At 36.5% G+C, this 20,379-nt stretch overlaps 1 pseudogene across 1 annotated transcript in view; it reads right to left on the bottom strand.

Moving 5' to 3' along the window:
- Positions 1-1,706: 1,706 nt before the first annotated feature.
- LOC308248233 (Golgi-associated plant pathogenesis-related protein 1-like) overlaps positions 1,707-20,379 on the bottom strand; it is a 45,173-nt pseudogene continuing 26,500 nt past the window's right edge. The window contains exon 3 of the transcript in view: positions 1,707-2,209. The product of the transcript in view is annotated as a Golgi-associated plant pathogenesis-related protein 1-like (transcript). The remainder of the gene's footprint in view (positions 2,210-20,379) is intronic.

Here is a 20,379-nt window from a genome sequence, read left to right as displayed (position 1 = left end):
TACCTTTATCTACACTTGGTTAACTCTTTCTGGTTTCTTTCTCTATTCATGATTTAATTTGATCCTCACACTGAAAGTGTGAGGTAGGCATAATTATTGTCCCCAGACCAGAGAAGAGGAAATTCAGATTTAGAGAACTTGAATGACATCTCTAAGATCACACTGCTAAGTGGAAGCCAGAGAACTGAAACCATACCATCACACTCAAAAATCCTTTCTCATAGTGAACATTAAGGTTATTAAAAATAACCCCCAAAACATGCATTTATTGAACACCCCTAAACTAAAGCATCGGCGACACTGGTAAATGGCAGTTACAATACATGCTTGTTCTCTGTGTGTTAGAGGAATGTCTTAATTTTGGAATTAATATACCTATGACATTATTTTATAATAAGAAATATATGTTCAATGAATTAATGATTATTCATTATTTTTTTTCATCATTCAATCTATGAAGCATATATAAATATATAGAATACGGAACATTTCTTGGACATCTTATCTAATAAAGATGGGATATGCAAATTGACTATCATGCTATCACAAAAATGGTGGTGCCAATAGCCACAAGATGGTGGCCCCCAGTCTCTTCAGCCCCCCCCCCAGAGTCCCAGCCAGGGGGGCAGCAGGCACACGGTGCAGCTGGACCCACCCTCAGCCCCCCAGCCACCCAGGGCCGGCGTGAGGCACAGGCAAGCCTTGAATGGCAGCTGCCCAGCAGCCCAGGGCCGCCCAAGGCTCAGGTAACCAGGGCTGGCTGAGGCTTGCGCTGCTGGCAATGGCAGCAGCAGAGGTGTGATGGGGGCATCGCCTTCCCCTGATTGCCGGGTAACCTCCTGCCCTCATGCACCAGGCCTCTAGTCTTCAATATAATTATCAAATTGACTCTTCTGTATACTTTCAGGAATAATTTTTATTTTTTTAGTAAAAATACATCATTTAAAGCTCAGAAATATATAATGTTTTCATTTTTGTATGGTCTCCTTATATCTTTATCTGAAGTAGGCTTTCAACTATAGTGCACATAAACTATAATACAATAAAGGTATTAACTTGTTTACTAAAAAAGCCCTAGTTCATTCCCACAAACATTTATTGAGGGTTTTTTATGTGGGACCTAGGGTAGGCCAGGAACTGTGTTCTGTGATATGTTGGGGTAACAAAAATGGAGAGGCCATACTTCTTTATGTTTTAATTCTGAAGGTTCTGCAATTATACTTTTTTACCACTTTTATTTCCCAAACATTTTCAAATCTAATCTTTTGTCACATTTAAATGTGGCTTTAATATACTTAAATATCTACCACTAGTAGATTATAGTGCAGGAAGATCACAGGAAATGAATTTCATTTCTCAACATCACAAGCATTTGGAATACAAAAAGTCCATGGATGAATATTACAAGTAAGAAAAGTACAAAAAAAGAGAAAAAGTTTGCTTTAAAAAATAGCAAAAGAAGTTTAAAAATTGATTTTCCCCCAAGTCCAAATAATTGTGGTCTAGCCATCAGAGTAAAGGCTTCATTGGCTCATTCCTTTGATAAGAATTAGTTCATGCCAAACTGTATACCCAAGTGTGTGTATAAAACATCACACACAAGCATATACACCCACAAAGAGACACACACACCCGGGTTTTTGTTGTTCTATACACTTTTCATATCAATGTTCTAGGTCTTCTAGCTGCCCTTTACATTTGGCAAGCTACTTCTTTGGAGGCAGGACATTTTCTTCAAAGAAGCCCTGGTTGAGGATGTTCCCTGCTGGGAAACGTCCAGTCACCACAAAGGAAGACCCATCACTTGCAGATGCTCCCTCTACTCCCATCCTCTTTGTATTTTTCCATACCAGGGACTGAAGTGTCCAGTCTCAGAGTTGAAGCCAGGCTGCTGGAAGTTGCAATTCTTAATTACATTGTACCATCTATCAGCCACCTCCTTTCCTATCCGACCGTAGGATGCCCAGGCCAGGTTCTCTCTGCACTGGCTGGGACTGGACTCCGGGGTGTGCTTGAGGGTCTTCATGCTGTCCAGGGCCTCTGATTATTGCTGAGCCTCCTGGATGAGCTCCTTGCAGAGCTTCCGCAGGGGTGCGCCATGCTGCTGGGGTAGGCCTGTGGGCCCTCAGAACCTCATTATTAAACTGTTTGGAAGCTGACTTGCTCCTGGCCAGCTCACAGGCTTCCAGGCTCCCACTGCCTCTGCTCCCTCAAATCTGATTTTTTGAAGGGCATGATTTTAATATATGTAACAAGGGTGCTTAAGTTTTATTTAGGCGAAAACCCTATGTGTGTGTCATGGGGAGTTTAAATGCCAACATACAATTTTGGTGACATTATACTTGCATCTTCCCAGATGCAAGTAGATGGTAATTGAAAAATCAATGCAACATTCTGTCTTAATTATCTTTCTCCAGACACTGATTATAGTGCTACTTTGTCACCCCTTGGAAAAGTGTTAACTAAGCAGTTCCTATGGTCAAAGCACTCAGGTAGGTGTTGATGGTCATATAAAACAAGTACTCTGGGTCAAATATTTTCTCAATGAGCCTCTCAAACTTGCCTACGACCTTCCTTCTTATTGCAATTTCCAGCTTCTTTTCTAGTTTGTTATGTCCCACTTGGCTAACAGTTTTTATTAATTATTCCAGAAACCTTGATGAAGCCACTATATATTAGTGTGCTGAGTAACGAATGCTTTGTGATTGGCTGCTTTCTAAATTTTGCAATAATCCAATTGTCCTGAGATGGATTGAGGCCATATTAGTTACATGGCCGTCAATAGGCAAGTACCCAAAATCCTTTGAAAACAGTACTAATGTCACTTAATGACGTTAAGCTGGTGGAATCATGCTTCATAGCTAAGTTTTTGAGGCCACTGAAATAAAGATTTTACCTAGTCAGTCTTTAAGTTAGATGCCTTAAATATTTTTTCATCAAGATTTTTTAAGGGAACTGTATTTTTGGAAGTCATGCCTTTTAGAATGTCTGGAATTCAAGTGTCCTACATTGTTAAAAAAGGGCAAAGCTCTCTGACTGAGAATTCAGATAAGCTGGTAATAGGCCATTCTTTTGTGCACCCTGGGAAAGTTGATTTTTGTGAACTTAGCCCTTTACCTTTAGTCTTCTGAGATCCATGGAAATGGGTAGCAGGATATAAAGTGTGTGTGGGGAGATATTTTATTGGTGAGAAAAAGAGGAAGGTTGATAGCCTCAGGCCCTCAACTTCAAAATATTTTTATTGTTTTTTAGAGAGAGGAAGGAAGAGGGAGAGATAGAAACATCAATGGTGAGAGAGAATCAATGATTGGCTGCCTCCTGCACATCCCCTACTGGGGATTGAGCCAGCAACCCGGGTATATGCCCTTTGACAGGAATCACACCCTGGACCCTTCAGTCCCCAGGCCAACGCTCTATCCACTGAGCCAAACCATCTAGGGCTCAAAATATTTTAATTAAATAATAAAGCGGGGGAAATGGTGAATTGAGTAAGAACATTGGTTCAGTCCATACTTTTTATTTAATAGTTGGATGGTCTTAGGAGAAAGTATTAAAACTCCCTATCTCTTGGTGTTCTCATATGTAAAACGGAAAGGGGTTGTTATTTAAATTACAGGGCAAATGCTCAGCCTAGTGGCTAGTCCATGGTAAGCAGTCAACAAATGTTATTTAGCAATACTCATCTACCCCTTCTTCTTCACCATTGTTACACAAGAGGGAATTGGAGTCAGAATTTTGACCCTCTCCCACCGTCAAAGTTTCCCCGAAGGAGCAATGCGGCCAGGATCTGAGTGGAGAAAATGCTGAGAGAAATTCGTTCACAGTCTGTGTGAGGGAAAGAAACAGGATGTGGTCTCAATGAACATTTTAGAAACCCAATATGGCAGGGTTTCTTCCTTCTCTAGCAGCCAGAACAAACAGAAAGTTTCTGAGTACAGGAGAAAAAAATACTACCAGTTCTATAAAAAGATACATTATGTCAAAACAAAAAGACATTCCTGAATGCTTAGAGGAATTGATTCAACAAAGTAGATATACTGTAAAAACAAAACAAAACTATAAAAAACACAACAGAATAAAACAACAACAACATACTATTAGAAACTTTCTGATTTATGAGATCTCATTAAGATTTGATAGAATACTAGTATGTTATCTATTTACATGGAGGAAGGAAATGCAAAACAGGAACAATTTGAAATCACAAAGTATTGCATGAGAAAAAAATATGATTGCTTAATTAAAAGTAGATGCATTTTGCCGAAACCAGTTTGGCTCAGTGGATAGAGCATCGGCCTGCGGACTGAAGGGTACCGGGTTCGATTCCGGTCAAGGGCATGTACCTTGGTTGGGGGCACATCCCCAGTGGGAGGTGTGCAGGAAGCAGCTGATCAATGTTTCTCTCTCATCGATGTTTCTAGCTCTCTATCCCTCTCCCTTCCTCTCTGTAAAATATCAATAAAAATATATTTAAAAAAAAAAGTAGATGCATTTCAAAAACAACAAATAAGATGCATTAGAAAACTGATTTTTAGATACCAAATCTAAGGAATTCAACCAAGACTCAGATGAAACAGTGTAAAAAAATAAAAGGGAAAAATTAAATACAGAAAGAGGAAATATAAGACAATAGCCCAAGTAAGAACAATCAGGAGCAATAATTACATAAATTTTTTTTTCAAGAAAAGTATTGTTGGGATGGCAAAAAATCCAAAGTTACAGATTGATACATTTCAACAAGTATTAAGAACAAGAAAATTGAAGACATAACTAAATCTATTTTAATCAAAATATTTAAAATTTAATGATAAAAAATGTTGTACTAGCAGCCAGGAAGATAAGTAAACCAAAAGGCAATGACTAACTTACAGTAAATGAATTAAATATTGTGCATAATTATTTAATAATTATCACTAATCAAAAAATGAGTTTGTCATCAAATATTGGAATTATTTGAGCCAAGAGTGAGGGGAGAAAAACTATATGTCTCTTCTTATTCAAGATAATTTCAATATTCTTTCACCCAACAATTATTAAGTAAAGGGTTGAATATAAGTGGCAGGCATTGTGTAGTGACATGGATTTATTGGTAACTTGCTTCTTTAAAATTTTACAGTGTTTCCCAAACCTTCATATTAAAAATGCTATAAAAGAAAATAAGAGCAGAAAGGAAATCCTAATATATAAAAACCCTGGGTCCCTCACATCCACAATGACTGGGAGGCTTGACCAACTGGAAGTCTGTCCTGCAGTCAGCTCTGGGTTGCTGTGGCGACTCAGCACTGACTGCTATGGCTGCAAGCATGGTGACCCCCTTTCCTATTTCTTCTGAGACAAGGCTGTTATAATTATTGATTCCATATTCTTGGGTGACCCATTTCTCTTCTCTGGGCTTTAATTTTCCCCCCCTGAGAAATAAATGGAACGGATCAGGTGTACAACTACTTCTAATTTGCATGTAGTTTATGGATTATGGCAGTGATTTTCAACATGGACTACCACTGGAATTCTGTGGGGACTTTTTTTTTTTAATAACACCGATGCCTGTTTCTTATCCCTAGATTCTAATATATATGGCCTGGGGTAAGGTCAGTCCTTCGGGATTTTAAAAGTGATCTGGTAGAGAACCATGGAACTAATTTATTGGACACCTAGAAAGGGCATCCATGTAAAAGAGTATATAGTAAGGAGAAGCTGGGTTATAGTAGCAAAAACTACTTTATTTGCTTTTAGGGAGCACTATCTGAGTAGAAAAAAAAATAAATACCTAAAACATTAAGATCTTTTACAAAATAGTCAGGTTCCCTAAAAGAAGTATTTTGTGCCAGGAAAGGCAGTTGCCTTAAAAAGATTCCCTCTGGGCATTCCAAGTCCAGGGCCAAGCCATGTGAGTGAGGCAACCCAGTAGAGCCTTCCAATGACTGCCCTCCTAATCAAACACCTGACTACAATTTCTCGAATGACCCAAGCAAGAAGAGCTCAGTAAGTACCTCCCAAATTCTTGACCCTTATCTACAAAATTATGACTAAAATAAAAATAATTGTTTTAAACAATGTTTTGGAGGCATTCATTTAACCAGTATATTAAGCAGTCCAGATTAGAAAGCCATACTTCTACCTTTCTGATTAAAAAAATATGGCAGGAAAAATTAATTTCTTCAATCATCTGTTTATCCCAAAAAGCAAGCTTGTCAGAGAAATATTTTAGACTGACATATTTTTTTCAAGTTTTAAGTGGCTCATAACTGACAAAATTAAATGAATTCCCATCTTCATATAATGCCTTTGGTATTCCACTTTATATGCCAGACATCTGTCCCTTGTGCTTTCCCCTCCCCCTTTCTTTCTGACAATCTTTGCCATTTGTGGTGCCCCAAGGAAAACATCCCTCAGATTTCATTCAACTAATATTGGTTAACTTTTATGTAACTAATAAAGTTTTCCCATGGATCTGGCCCTTAAACCATCATTTGTAGGGGTTAAATAAATGTTATTAAATTTGGCCAACTTATTTTTTTTTCTTAAATTCAGACAACTATACTTAGAGGAACAGAAAATTCTATAGTTAAATATACAGTGGCCAGATTATTATGACCACCTGACGTTTGTAGGCAAATTACTGCATCGTATGGGATATGGAAGCCAAAGGCCTGTTTGAACACCTTTGCTGTCTGCAGTTACCAAGATAAAATGTCTCCAATTCACATAGGAACACAAGGATTGGACAGTTGAGCATTGGAAAAAAGTCATGTGGTCCGATGAATCACGTTTCCAGTTGCATCATGCAGATGGCAGAGTGAGAATTTCATGGAAACAGCATGAAAGCATGCACCCCACATGCATGAGTACAACCCTTCAAGCTGGTGGGGGCAGTGTTATGGTTTGGGGCATGTTTTCCTGGCATGATTTGGGCCCTTTAATTCATGTGGAACAACGTCTGAATAGCACAACATACCTAAGTATCATTGCTGATCAAGTTCATCCTATCATGTTGATGGCATATCCCAATGGAGATGGCTTCTTCCAACAAGACAATTCGCCATGCCATGGTGCTCATATTGTGCAGGAGTGGTTTTAAGAACATGAGGGAGACTTTACCTTGCTTAGGTGGCCCCCATAATCACCATATCTCAATCCAATTGAGCATTTGTGGGACGAAGTTAAAAGAGCCATCAGGCAGCTGGTTCCACAACCATCAAATCTCACAGAACTGGACAGTGCTATTCATCAGGCATGGTGTCAGATTCCTCGCATCACCTTTCAACATCTCATGGAGTCAATGCCAAGAAGAATCGCCGCAGTATTGAAGGCAAAAGGTAGCCCAACGAAGTACTGATGGGGTGGTCATAATAATCTGGCCACTCAGTATATAATTATTCATATAGTTTCAAACATATAGTTACCCAGGGTGCGGATAAAATAATAACACCTCCTTATGGGGTTGCTAAAAGAATCAATGACATTACCAATCCTTTTCATTAGATATTCAGCACAAAGTATGGCATGTACTTGCTATGTAAACATATAAAGAACAAAAGGCTGTCAAATTGATCTCAAACACTAAAAAATACATACAATCTATATATGTTGGGCAGAAAACATGTATCATTATAAGACAATGAATACCTATAATTAGGATATGGAATAAATAGGCATGGAACATTCCTGTTGGAGAAGGTTTAATAGTCTTAAGAATTAGTCTCTGGTGTCATACTGTCTGGGTTCAAGCCCAGCCTCAGCCCTTGTGGTAGAAACTGCAAACCATTCACCAAAAATATCTATTTTTTTTTTCCCTCTGAGCTTATTTCTTAGCATTTCTTGCTGTTAGGATTATTATATATCTGCATTCTTGACAATAAAATGAAGTGATATGCAACATCCTGGTCAGTCCCATACAGCCTTCTCCTTGCATTGAATGCATGTCATCTTTTAAGATGATCTTGGAAAACATGTGTTCAATTTTGACATAACTTTTATCAGCCTGGTTTTACGAATTACTGTGTGGAAGAGAGTTTCCCACCTCACCACAAACTCACCACTGACCTGAGACTGCAGTGGGTTGTTACTATAGGTATATTTTTTAGATATTATCTGTAGACATTCTTTCAAAATGTTAGGTTTATATATTACTGTAGCCACGGAACCCCAATATAAACCATTACTATCACTGTGACCTTGAGAAAAATTAAAACTTTCAGTGCCTCAGTAGCCTCATGTATAAAATGATAATAATAACACCTCCTTATGGGGTTGCTAAAAGAATCAAATGAAGTAGTAAATGTTGAGTATTTAGAACAAAACATGATTCACTATAAGCATCATGAAATCTTAGCCATCATCATCATTATGAGTATTCAGCATCTAGAAGACCTAATTGTGAGAATAGTCTTAAGGCTAAGAATTACTTTTTTTTTTTTACTTATTAAATTAAAAATACTAATACTTATTTTATTTATTTATACATTAAAGTATCAAATACCTACTTTGTTTGTAGTGTAGCTAGGAACTGAAGATATAAGATTGAATATAACAGATTACCTTTGCCCTCAAAGAGCATGTTGTTCAATGAAGAAACAAATAATTACTCCACAATTGCAGGACAATGGGATAAGTCTCACATTCAAAGTAGGAGAGGATGAAGTGGAAGCATGAATGTAGGACACCTAACGAAATCCAGAGGACAAGACCTTAGTGATAAGTGAGAATTACTCAGGGCTTATCCAGTTGAAGAAGTGCTTTGGGGGGCTCTACATGGAGAAGAAGGGAATACATGCAGAAGGAAAGGCATGTGCCCAAACCAGGAGGTAAGAGGCAGCATGGTAGAAACTTAACAGTGGCTAAAGCAATGTGAACATGTGAAGGGAAAGAGGGATATGGAGAAAGATGAGATCAAAAGGGGAGCAGAGCAGAGAAAAGACCATGTAGAGACGTCAGTGCTGTGCCAAAGCTTTTGGGTTTAAGTGAAAGAGGACTGACATGACAAGATTAGGCTTCTAGAAATGAAACTCTGTCTGCAATGTGAGAATGGATTGGCAAAAACAAAAGTGTTCCTCTGTATATTAGCAAAACTATTAGGAGGCCAGGTGATGGATGATGGTAGCTTGGAGTAAGACAACAGTAGAAATAACTGAGGGCAGTGAATGGAATAAAAACCAATTCACCATAGCTAAGATTTGGAAACAGCCTAAGTGCCCATCAGCAGATGAGTGGATTAAAAAACTGTGGTACATCTACACAATGGAATACTATGCTGTGGTTAAAAAGGAGTTCTTACCATTTACAACAGCATGGATGAAACTGGAGAGCATTATGCTAAGTGAAGTAAGCCAGTCAGAGAAAAATAAATACCACATGATCTCACTCATTTATGGAATATAATGAACAATATAAACTGATGAACAAAAACAGATCCAGAGACAGAGAAACATCCATCAGACCGTCAAACCTCAGAGGGAAGGTAGGAGAGGGTTGGGGTAAGGGGGAGAGATCAACCAAAGGACTTGTATGCATGCATATAAGCCTAACCAATGGACACAGACAACAGGGGGTGAGGGCATGAGTGGGGGAGGATGAGGGAGTAATGGGGGGGATAAGGACACGTATGTAATACCTTCATCAATAAAGAAATAAAAAAAAAAGACCTATAAAGGTGGTAAATCTATGGGTCTGGGAAACTGATGTTTGTGAGAGTAGGTAGGATGAGTCACTAATAGTATCCAGGTTTATACTTAGGCTACTCAGTTTATAATTAGACTTGTTGTTAATCCTCACCCTAGGATATTTTTTTCCATTGATTTTTTTAGAGAGAGTGGAAGGGAGGGAGGAAGAAGGGAAGAGAGAGAGAGAGAGAGAGAGAGAGAGAGAGAGAGAGAGAGATATTAATAGAGAGACACACATAGATTGGTTGCTTCCCACATGCACCCTGACCTGGCTGGGATCAAACCTGCAGCCCAGGTACCTGCCCTTCACCAGAATCCTTCAGTGCACCAGCTGATGCTCTACTCATTGAGCCACAATGGCTAAGGCATGGCTGGTAGCATTTGAGGAGACTCCCCAAGAAAGATTTGTTGCTTTTAAGTCTGCAGCATGTAGTGGATTTCAATCCCGAGTAATGTGTTAAAACCCTAATTAGTTAACTGATGTTCAGAAGGCAAATCTGCATGTATTGTCTATTTGCCCAAATGAGTGGTATAAAAGGCAAAGAAGAGGCAAATTTAAGTTCAAGAAATGTGACTTATGTAATGTTTATATGTTTATTTAGCTGACAGAGCCACTTGGAGTAAAGTGGATTTGAATGAATATTTATTAGGGTGATTTAATAAAGGAGAAGATTCCTGCATTCTAAAAGGTATTTTAGTGATAATCTCATATTGGAAAATCTCTCCTTAGTTTTCATGATCACTACATAGAAATTGGAAGCTCTAAGAGAACTATTTAATAAAGCTCTGCTTTAAAAGAGAGAAAATCAATGTCATTGATCTGAAGATTGATAGAAAATAGATCCTAGTCACCTTGAAAGGGCTTTTCATTGCTACTTTATGGGATAAGTTCTTCAATTTTTTTCTTATTTACCAAATATTTATGATAAATTATTTTTCTGATTATACAAGTAATAATTACTAAAAACTTGGAAGATGTTGAAAAGTTAACAGAAAAAATTCCAAATACTTGAAGGCAATTTTTAATATTTTGTGTGTATTTCCTTCCAATACTTTTAATATGGATACAAATTACTCTACAAAATTATCAATACAATTGTATATCTTGTTCTTATTCATTTTTCTATTTCAAAGTATATCTTTAAGTCATTAAATATTCTTTGAAAATTCAAAATATTAGAACTGATGATACTTTATTTATTTATTTATTTATTTATTTATTTATTTTAATATATTTGTATTGATTTCAGAGAGGAAGGGAGAGGGAGAGAGAGAGAGAGAAACATCAATGATGAGAGAGAATCATTGATCAGCTGCCTCCTGCACGCCCCCTATTGGGGATTGAGCTGCAATCCAGGCATGTGCCTGTGACAGGAATCAAACCTGGAACCCTTCAGTCCACAGGCCGACACTCTATCCACTGAGCCAAGCCAGCTAAGACAGAACTGATGATACTTTAAATGTGGATTCATTCCTCTGTTGGATATAGTAGGGATTCTAATTATTCTTCATTACAAATAACTCAGATGGCCTTTATACATGATATAAAAATCCTGTGTTTTTAGAAGTGGAATTACTCAGTTGAAAAGTATGCATAGGTGATGTTCAAGATCATTTGGTTATTTATTAGTGGTATAGCAGAGAAATTTTATTTCAGAACCTAGGCTAAAGGAAACATTTCAACCACCTTCTTCTGCATGTTGTTTTCTGTTTATTAAATGAGCCTTATAACCAATGATTGCTCAAAATAGATACCATGAGTTTTTGTGCTGGTAAAATGCTACATTTCCCCCTTAAGTTTGCTTTGAGTGAAGATATAAAAAAATATATATCTTTGTAATTCTCTAAAATGGTACTATTTATTCCCACTAATGCTCGGATCGGTGTGGAAACCTTGAAGCGCAGCTCTCTCCATAGCTTTAATGTACTTCATTCTACATGACATTGGAAGGCAGTGTCAATTATGATGAATCATGAAGCTCACAACTAATGCTACATTTAAAGCCAATTCATTTGTCTCTTTGATCATGTAAATGTATTGGCATTCACCAAGCCTGCCATGATAGGACATTATAGCTACTTTGGAGTCATTTCATTGTACACTTATATATCAGTGCAGCTGCCACTAATGTTTACACGTCCATGTGCTACACTTCCTGATATTTTTGCAGAGGTTAATGCTCATGCACAGTAGATATATTTATTACGAAGGCAATAACAGACCCACAGGAGACATTACAGCTCTTAAGAGATCAGTGCCTATGATTAGTTCCATTTTATTCTATCTCCTTTAACTCTGTTTAGCTGGTGAGCCCCTTTTTTAAATTCTTAGTTCACATTGAAACTATTGGGCTACATGCTAGGGGTAAAATTATTCTTATATCTATAGGTTTCATGTCTTAGAGATTATTTTGTTTGCCTGTAAGCAAATCTATTTCTCTAGTACTTGCTCCTCGACTTTGAAGTTGTGTCCCTGTTCTTGCTAATCCACCTTTAATAGTAGTCTAGACAATAATCTACTATTACATAGGAAATATTTCACATCTTGCAAATGTTTTAGCTATTGTGCAATAGTAAGTGATAGCACAGCATACAATGTTATTCCCTAGATCAACACCTTGCAACATGATTTACAGAGAGGCTTTCTCTTCAAGAAAAATTCTCACTTGTAATTCATGTTTAGTCTGTTTTCCCTATCTTATCCTTAACAGCTGGGTTATATCTGCTTCCACAGAAATGTGTTAATGTATGTTTAATACCAATAGCAAAAAGAGAACTTTGAAAACTGAAAAGAGCCTTACATTTAAGTTTCAAGTAATCAGCCAAATAATTTTTTAAATTTTATTTAATGTTTTCTGTCATCATTTATCCCCCCTTCATCCTCTCCTACCTCTCCCCTCTTCCCCCCAATAATCATCACACTGTTGTCAGTGTCCATGAGTTCTTTCTCTTTTTTTCTTTGTTGCTCAATAATTTTTAAGTTGATAACTGATTGGTGATCACACCATTAATAATGAACGAAGATTATAATGAGTTAAGGTCCAGTCTACAGAAATATAGCAAAGATAAACATTTTTGTTTAAATCATAACTGAATCCCTAGCATTAATTCACTTGTCCTGGACAAATTTACTTTAAGTAGAGATTGTATTTTATCCATGGTTTCTGAGGCTGGTGTGTGAAGATAGGAGTTCCATTCTTTCTAGGACCTTATCAGTTTCACTCTGCAGGAAGGTCTTCAACCTTGCCAAGTCACATCCTCTGAGATTACATGCTGAGTCAGGAAGATTGTTGTGATATTAAACCAGTCTCATTCCTCAGAAGCCACACCATTTTTGCTCAAATTGGAAAGATTATTGGCCAATGGGGGCATTACTCAGACTATTTGTCAGGCCAGCTGTATTGATGTCCACCCGCTACCTATGAGGCAATGTCTCTGGATACTGAGTCACAGGGGAGGGGTGAGCACTTAAGCAATTACAAACCTGCAGATGTTAGCAAGGGAGGTCTCATTCACTCAGAATAATCATAGAGTGTTTTGTTTGTTTGTTTGTTTGTTTGTTTGTTTGTTTTACCAGGTTTAATACCAATAAGAATAAAGGTATGGGTGAGTTCTGAGTTATGGAATTGTATTGAAAGAGTAGTGGCCCTGTGCACAAATCTGTGCACGAGTAGCTTGCTGCTGCTTGCCTCAGCTGGCCACCCCGCCCACCGCTGCTGGTAGCTCTCTGCTGCACTGTTGCTCGCTGCCCTGCCCCCTGCTGATCGGTAGTTACCCTCACAGCGTAATGACTATTTGCATATTACCTCTTTATTATATAGGATGATGCTCTGCCCAATGACCTTAATACTGAGCAGGAGTGTTAATATGAAAACGGTTTTCTCACCTCCCTTCAGTGTTAGCTATCAATGATGGGTAAACTCACCCTATTTAAAAAACCATAAGAGTCCCAATGGATTGTTTGGTTCCCCATGCCAACAGGGAACACTTAGTGATGACACAACTTACCAAAACCCCAAAACTAATGTTATGTTACTTGTTTATGTAAAAGATATTTAAAAGCCCATTGTATTAAATTTTCAATTGTACTCTTTCAGTTAAAGGTACCTAGACTGGAATCAATCATAATAATATTAATGGATTTTGTAGCCAGAAAAGTATCTCCATATAATCTATATCAATATATTGTTAAATGTCCTTATTTATCTCATACAGATTTTGTACTGAAATATGATAGGGCTATACTTTTGATATATTTAAACCTCACTGTTATTTTAAAACCAATGTGAAAAAACAAAACACCCTGTAAACTAGATTATATTTTGCACAAATAACACACTGATAGTAGTGAGACTATTTTACCCCTAACAATAGTTTCCTTTTTAAAGGCGGGCCATTCTTTACACTTAGCTCAAAGAAATACTATACAGGTAGCAGTTCCCTGAAAGATAAATGGCCTTTCACATGCTGAGGATTGGGTGCTATATGCCTTCTGTCTGTGAAGGGACCCTTTCCTAATACAGGATTCTAATAAGAAGCACTGATTTCAGTTCAGCATATACAAACCTACAAGCTCTGGTGGTTGGCAGGGGTGGGGTGGGGGTGTGGGGGGTGGCATAAATCTAAGTTCATTGACTCACAAAGGCGGATTTTTTTTCTTGGGAAGCAATGTGTGTGTGAGTGGGACGGGGCGGGGATTCTCTGATGTTACTAATCCAATTCCTGATAAGACAAGTAACTTAGTCCTTCCAAAAATGTATGCCCTTACTGTTTTCTGAGACCTGGTGAAATGCTTGGTGCCAGAAAATGTATTTGTTTTCATATACCATCTACAGGATAGGTGACTGAGGTATAGCAACAAATTCCATGTGGACATCGTTGTTGTTTGTTTCCCCTTGGGAAATATGAAGAAGATGAGAGGCAAACAAATGATACTTGTCCTATGAGAGCAAACTATTTTTAATCTCATTAAAAATATACAACTTTCAAACAGCTTCCAAATTGGGATACTGCATCATTAAGCATTTGACATTTGTCCAGTTAAAACTATTGACTCATGCTTTCTTTGCTCCCCCCTCAAATTACTACAGTGCCACAGCTGATCTGACTATATTTTCCATTTCTTATAAATAGCCACAAGAAAAGTATTAATTATCCTTGTACGATTTAATGCACCAACTGCCTTAACCTTTCAGGTTTTCTTAAACGCCAGCATAACAAGGCATATCCATGGCAGCAAATGTGATTTATGACAGGAATCTTTAATTTCTGTTTTTAAATATGTTACCCACCGATCTGCATACATTTAAATTCGCCTGCAACACTTTTCCCTGTCTTGAGGCTGTTGTTTAATATTCAAGGATGATTTTTGTCCACATACATTTTGGTCTATGTCACCTCAGATTAAATTATTACTGTTTGCAGCCTTTTCAGAGCAGGCCTCAGGCCCTTATTTACAAGAATCAATGAAACAGTAATGAAAATCCATTTTTCATACTATCAGCTCTGGCCTGCTTTTATTTAGTTAGCTGTGTCTAAGCAAGCAATTCATTTTTTGCAAATGTCATGTAGAGAAAAAAGGATGAGCCGTGAAAGGGTTAATCATGAAATAAGACCTAAGCTTTCTCCCATACAAAAAGCATCCGTAATGTTAAATTTTTTTAAAAAGCCCTTCTTAATATATGCAAAGTAATGTATATTGACACATAAGCAAGGCTTTTCATGATGAATATTGAAATATATATGCAAAGCACAGGAAATGTGTAACATGTTATAGATCTTTCAGTGTACATTTAGAGGAAATGAACCATTTATATTCTACAATTTAGTGAATACCTACTGTTTATTGGTACAGAGCACATAGGAGTATATTTGTCTTAGTAATTTATTTAGGTAAATATATTTATTCTTCTAGGGGTTCTTGTGCTTTTCTTGGTTCTATAGTAGTAGACATAAATATTTAACAATGCATTGTCTCAAATGTTATTCATGTAATTTATCAGCGAAAACAGTGGAGTTGTAATAACTTTTAAGCCTGCATGCACCTTCTCTTAAACCTGAGATTGATTTAGAATGTGTAAAACTGGGCTGGATTTTTTTCCTACTGCCGAGGAGAATTATTTACTAGTAATAACCAAGAGAAGCTAAACTAGTCTAGCTACCAAAGGAACAAGGCTCATTTACCGCTTTTTGAATCAGCTTTCTTAAGCAAATACTTTGACAATAAAAGAAAAGGGGTTAGTGAGAGAAGCAAGCATTTAATTGTTATGAATATATTTCCCTATATTTGCTGACCTACCCACTTTTCTTTATACAGAGATGTAGACACAGAAATATACATATATATTACCCCTTGTAAGTAGTCCTCTTGGGAATGTCTTCTAAATTTTAATGTACTTGGCTATAAGATGTCAGTTCAAATCAAGGCTAAGATCTTGTAAAAGTGACTGTCCACTTTTTAATATCACAAAAGAAATGAATAGAGATGGAAAGAAAGCATTTGGAGTCTTCTTGATCTTTGCTATGGACTTTCTTGGAAACACATTTTATAGACTCACAATCTGGATTTTTCTATTTGTACTTTTTTTCTATTACATTTGGTTTCTTAATTTCTGTTTCCTATGTTTGGTGATCAAATTTCTAATACTGGTATAATGTGCAGATCTAAAAACAGGCTTATTTGATAGTTTTAATTATATTTTTAAAGCAGTAATTTTCTACTGAGCTAAAGCAGAAAATGCCTGCATTATTATCCTGAAGCTGAATCTGAACAGTGGATTCCATACTACCAGTGCTCATATAGATCCAGGCCAGTGGTTCTCAACCTTTCTAATGCCGCGACCCTTTAATACAGTTCCTCATGTTGTGGTGACTCCCAACCATAAAATTATTTTCGTTGCTACTTCATAACTGTAATTTTGCTACTGTTATGAATCGTAATGTAAATATCTGTGTTTTCTGATGGTGTTAGGCTCTACAGCAGCGGTTCTCAACCTGTGGGTCGCTAGCAGGGTCGCCTAAGACCATCGGAAAACACATATTTACATTACAATTCATAGCAGTAGCAAAATTACAGTTATGAAGTAGCAACGAAAATAATTTTATGGTAGGGGGTCACCACAACATGAGGAACTGTATTAAAGGGTCGCGGCATTAGAAAAGTTGAGAACCACTGATCCAGGCAGAGACTGGTAATGATACAGGTCACTGTAAACTAATCAAACATGAAACCAGAACATCTAGTCAACCCCAGTTACCAAGTTGTACTTACCTCTTCAGGTGCTGTTATCTATTACAGTTGCACACACAGCAGTTTTTATTCCAATATTAAAGTGTTATATGTTAAAGAGTAGGAAGAGCACATCCATATGAATTATCAGAGTCTGAATTATTCTGGAAGATTGATCATTAATATATTTTATTGTTAAATGAATGTTGTTAGCTCAAGTCTGATAAAAATGAAAATTAACTGCCTGGTTAATGGTGGTAGTAAATAAGTTGATATTTTTTAATATATTTGGTTACAGAATCAGCCCACCATTGGCTTGTTTTCATATATTGACATTTATAAAAGGTGCCAATGAGTAAAAGGTTTCCTACCAAACAATATGTTTTTAAAATCTCAAAGTATTTAAGATAAGGGGAGTAAAAGCACACAGCTTTCATTTAAAGTTTGAAAGCAATCTATTTGGGTTTCATTTATCCTAACAATCCACATAAACTTTTTCACTTACATATTTTTGAATACATATAATTGCATTATAAATCCAACCTTTATATGAAAGACAAAGAGGTAAAGATTATATTTGGAAGGCAGTTCCTGAATTATAATCTCCCATTTACAAATGATCAGTAGAGATTTAAGACCTGTTTTCCATATGATGAGATATGGCTCATTTATTTTACATTACATCTATAAAATTTTGGTGAAAACCTAGAAAATGCCAATGTTATATATTAAGTTTAAAAAAGAGAGAAATCTGTATTAGTGTCTTAGTTGTATACTGATTTTTAAAATATAGGAGATGGGGTGTTGAAAAGATGCATACAAAAATTGTAACATCTGATTTCTCTGTTGGATAGGATTTAAGTTGCTTCTTTATTAAATCTTTGGAATGACTGCAGTCTAGATGGTATTTTTATAAAGGGAAGATTATTTTTTAACAGAAATGAGGTGAGTAAGGGATACCTCTATGAGAAGGAGCAAGGTACCCAAAAGGGGCTCAAAACCAGAGCACCCCTCCCACCCAAACAGGGTGTTATTTTTCCTTCCATTTTCTTTTCAATGGAATTTATCCCCATAAGATATTTATTTAATTCAGAAACATTATCTTTTAAAATTTCTCTGAGGAAATTTGGAAGAGGCAATAATAATTAGATAAAAATTATGGCTTCCTTCCTAAGACCTAACTTAGATCAACTGCGTGAACAGATGGGGAGTTTGGTGGTAGGGTCTGAGCAAGGGAAAAGGAGGCCAGTACTGTGAAGAGTAGACCTGGGTGATGGGCCATACTGAGATGAGATTTGGGATGGAATGAATGTGCTGGAACCCAACACTGTCATTTTTTATTGTGTAAAAAAATTACTAAATCCCACTCTTCTATTGCCTCATCTATAAAATGGTGTCAATTTAGTACCCACACCACAGAGTTGTGGTTACAATAAAATAATACCGTTAAAGCATTTATAATTATTCTTTCACATAGTAAGAGCTTAAAATTTTTAGCAATGGAAAGTATATCCAAGTGCTTAGGTATCAGTAGGGAAGTGTATATCCAATTGGAGATATATGCAGAATGGGAGGTATAAAAGTGTGATTTTTAAAAAATTAAATATTCTAAGAAGGTATTTAAACAGTTTTGGACCCAAGAAAGGATGGATGGGAGAGTAATTATCTTCATTATCCTCCTCATTCTCCTGTTCCCCAAGTAGCAGGGGTCCTGCTGTCAAGAACCAAGGCTAGTATGATTAGCATTGATTAAATAGTATGATTTATCTGTGGGTTAGCCTGGGAACCTAACAGCTATATTCTATAGAAAAATATGTTCCTGGTGACAAATAGCCATCTACAAATGAACATTTGAAATATACTCTTTTACAAATTGACCTTCATATTTTATTATATCTTATTTGCCATTTACTTAACAAATGCATTTTAAAATGGCATTGATATATATTCAATTGTAAGCTAGAGAATCAATAAGGAATAAGCAAATAACAATCAGGGAATATAGTGTCAAAAAAATTTCTCAGATAAAATAAATATTGGTTAACAAGTGTTCTCAATGAGCAAAAGCCAGAAAATATTTATTTTTATTGTTTGTTTTTGTCAGGCCTAGTTTAGCATTCAGAAAATTAACTGTTAATATATTCTATTGTAATGCCCACATCTCATATAAACTTGAAGTTGAGAAAATAAGTAACATTTCAGAACAAATAGCCATTTACCTGATACCTGAAAATGAATCAGTGCCTGACTGATGCACTTACATTAAAAACTGGACAAAATATTTTAGTCAACATACTTAGTAACTAGAGAGAAGGGCAAAAAAAAAGAAAAATATGTACATCCTTGTTTTTCATGAATTTCTGTATCATAGCACAGAATGTTACAAATATGGACAAAAGTAGCTATGCTTCTAAGAGAACAAGAGGAGGAATTAATTCATCGCAAGCATATTCAAATTCCATCAATGATTTATGACCATTTATGAGAAAAAGGAAATATCAATTTCTAAACTTATATTTAATATTTACAAATATGTAAATTAGGCTGTGTCAGAAAAGTGTAGCAGATGTCTCTATCGTCTTGATGCTGATGGACTGCCTAGGTATTACTTTAAAATGATAGATTGGCAATGAGAACATTATTTTCTACTTTAATCTATCGTATTCATTTGGAAGCATTAATTCTTTTAAAGAAGATTATATATGCAATCCAATCTTGTCAGCCTGGCTCTATTTAATGGGATGTTCTATTTAAATGTGAGGACATATTGATCTCATTCTGAAGTTTCTATCTAGTATCTATCAAGAGGATAAAGTTTGAACATTTTCCATCGTGGATTCTGTTCCAAAATTTTTGAAATTGAATATGCTGTAAAGAAAAAAACACAACAGTAACTTTTCTCTTTTTGCTTTGGAGGCATTTTAAGAAAGAGAAAGAGAGAGAGAGAGAGAGAGAGAGAGAGAGAGAGAGAGAGAGAGAGAGAGGAAGAACACTGAAGGAAGTTGTGATCTTTCTTTACACAGGGTCTTTTAGCAAGAGTATAAAATACTTAACTCAAGGGAAAAGTAAGTCAAAGGACCCATTTCTCCTTTATTTTGAAAAGTGAATCATTTTGTTCAGAGGCTCTGAGCCATAAACTGTCACAACCTCCACAATGTTCCAATTTATGGTAGTAGGGTTCCTTTGCACATACTATTTCTGAGCTCTCATGAAAATGATATGAACTAAGTAAATCAACTTACTTTAAGATCTTGGATTGGTCTTGACTGCTTCAAATTGGGTTGTGGAATGTTCTCACTAAATTATTTTTTTATTTTTTATATCTCTGTGTGAAAGATATGACAAATATTTCTCTTTTTAAGAGAGATGAAAGGGGAGAGAGAGAGAGATTAAAGTGAGAGAGAAACATCCATGGGTTGCCTCTGTATGCACCCTGACCTGACCAGGATCGAATGCACAACGTAGGTTTGTGCCCTGAACTGGAATTGAATC

Source organism: Plecotus auritus (genome assembly GCF_963455305.1).
Source record: "Plecotus auritus genome assembly, chromosome: 5".
NCBI lineage: Eukaryota > Metazoa > Chordata > Mammalia > Chiroptera > Vespertilionidae > Plecotus > Plecotus auritus.
This window is presented reverse-complemented; position numbering and strand designations above follow the sequence as displayed.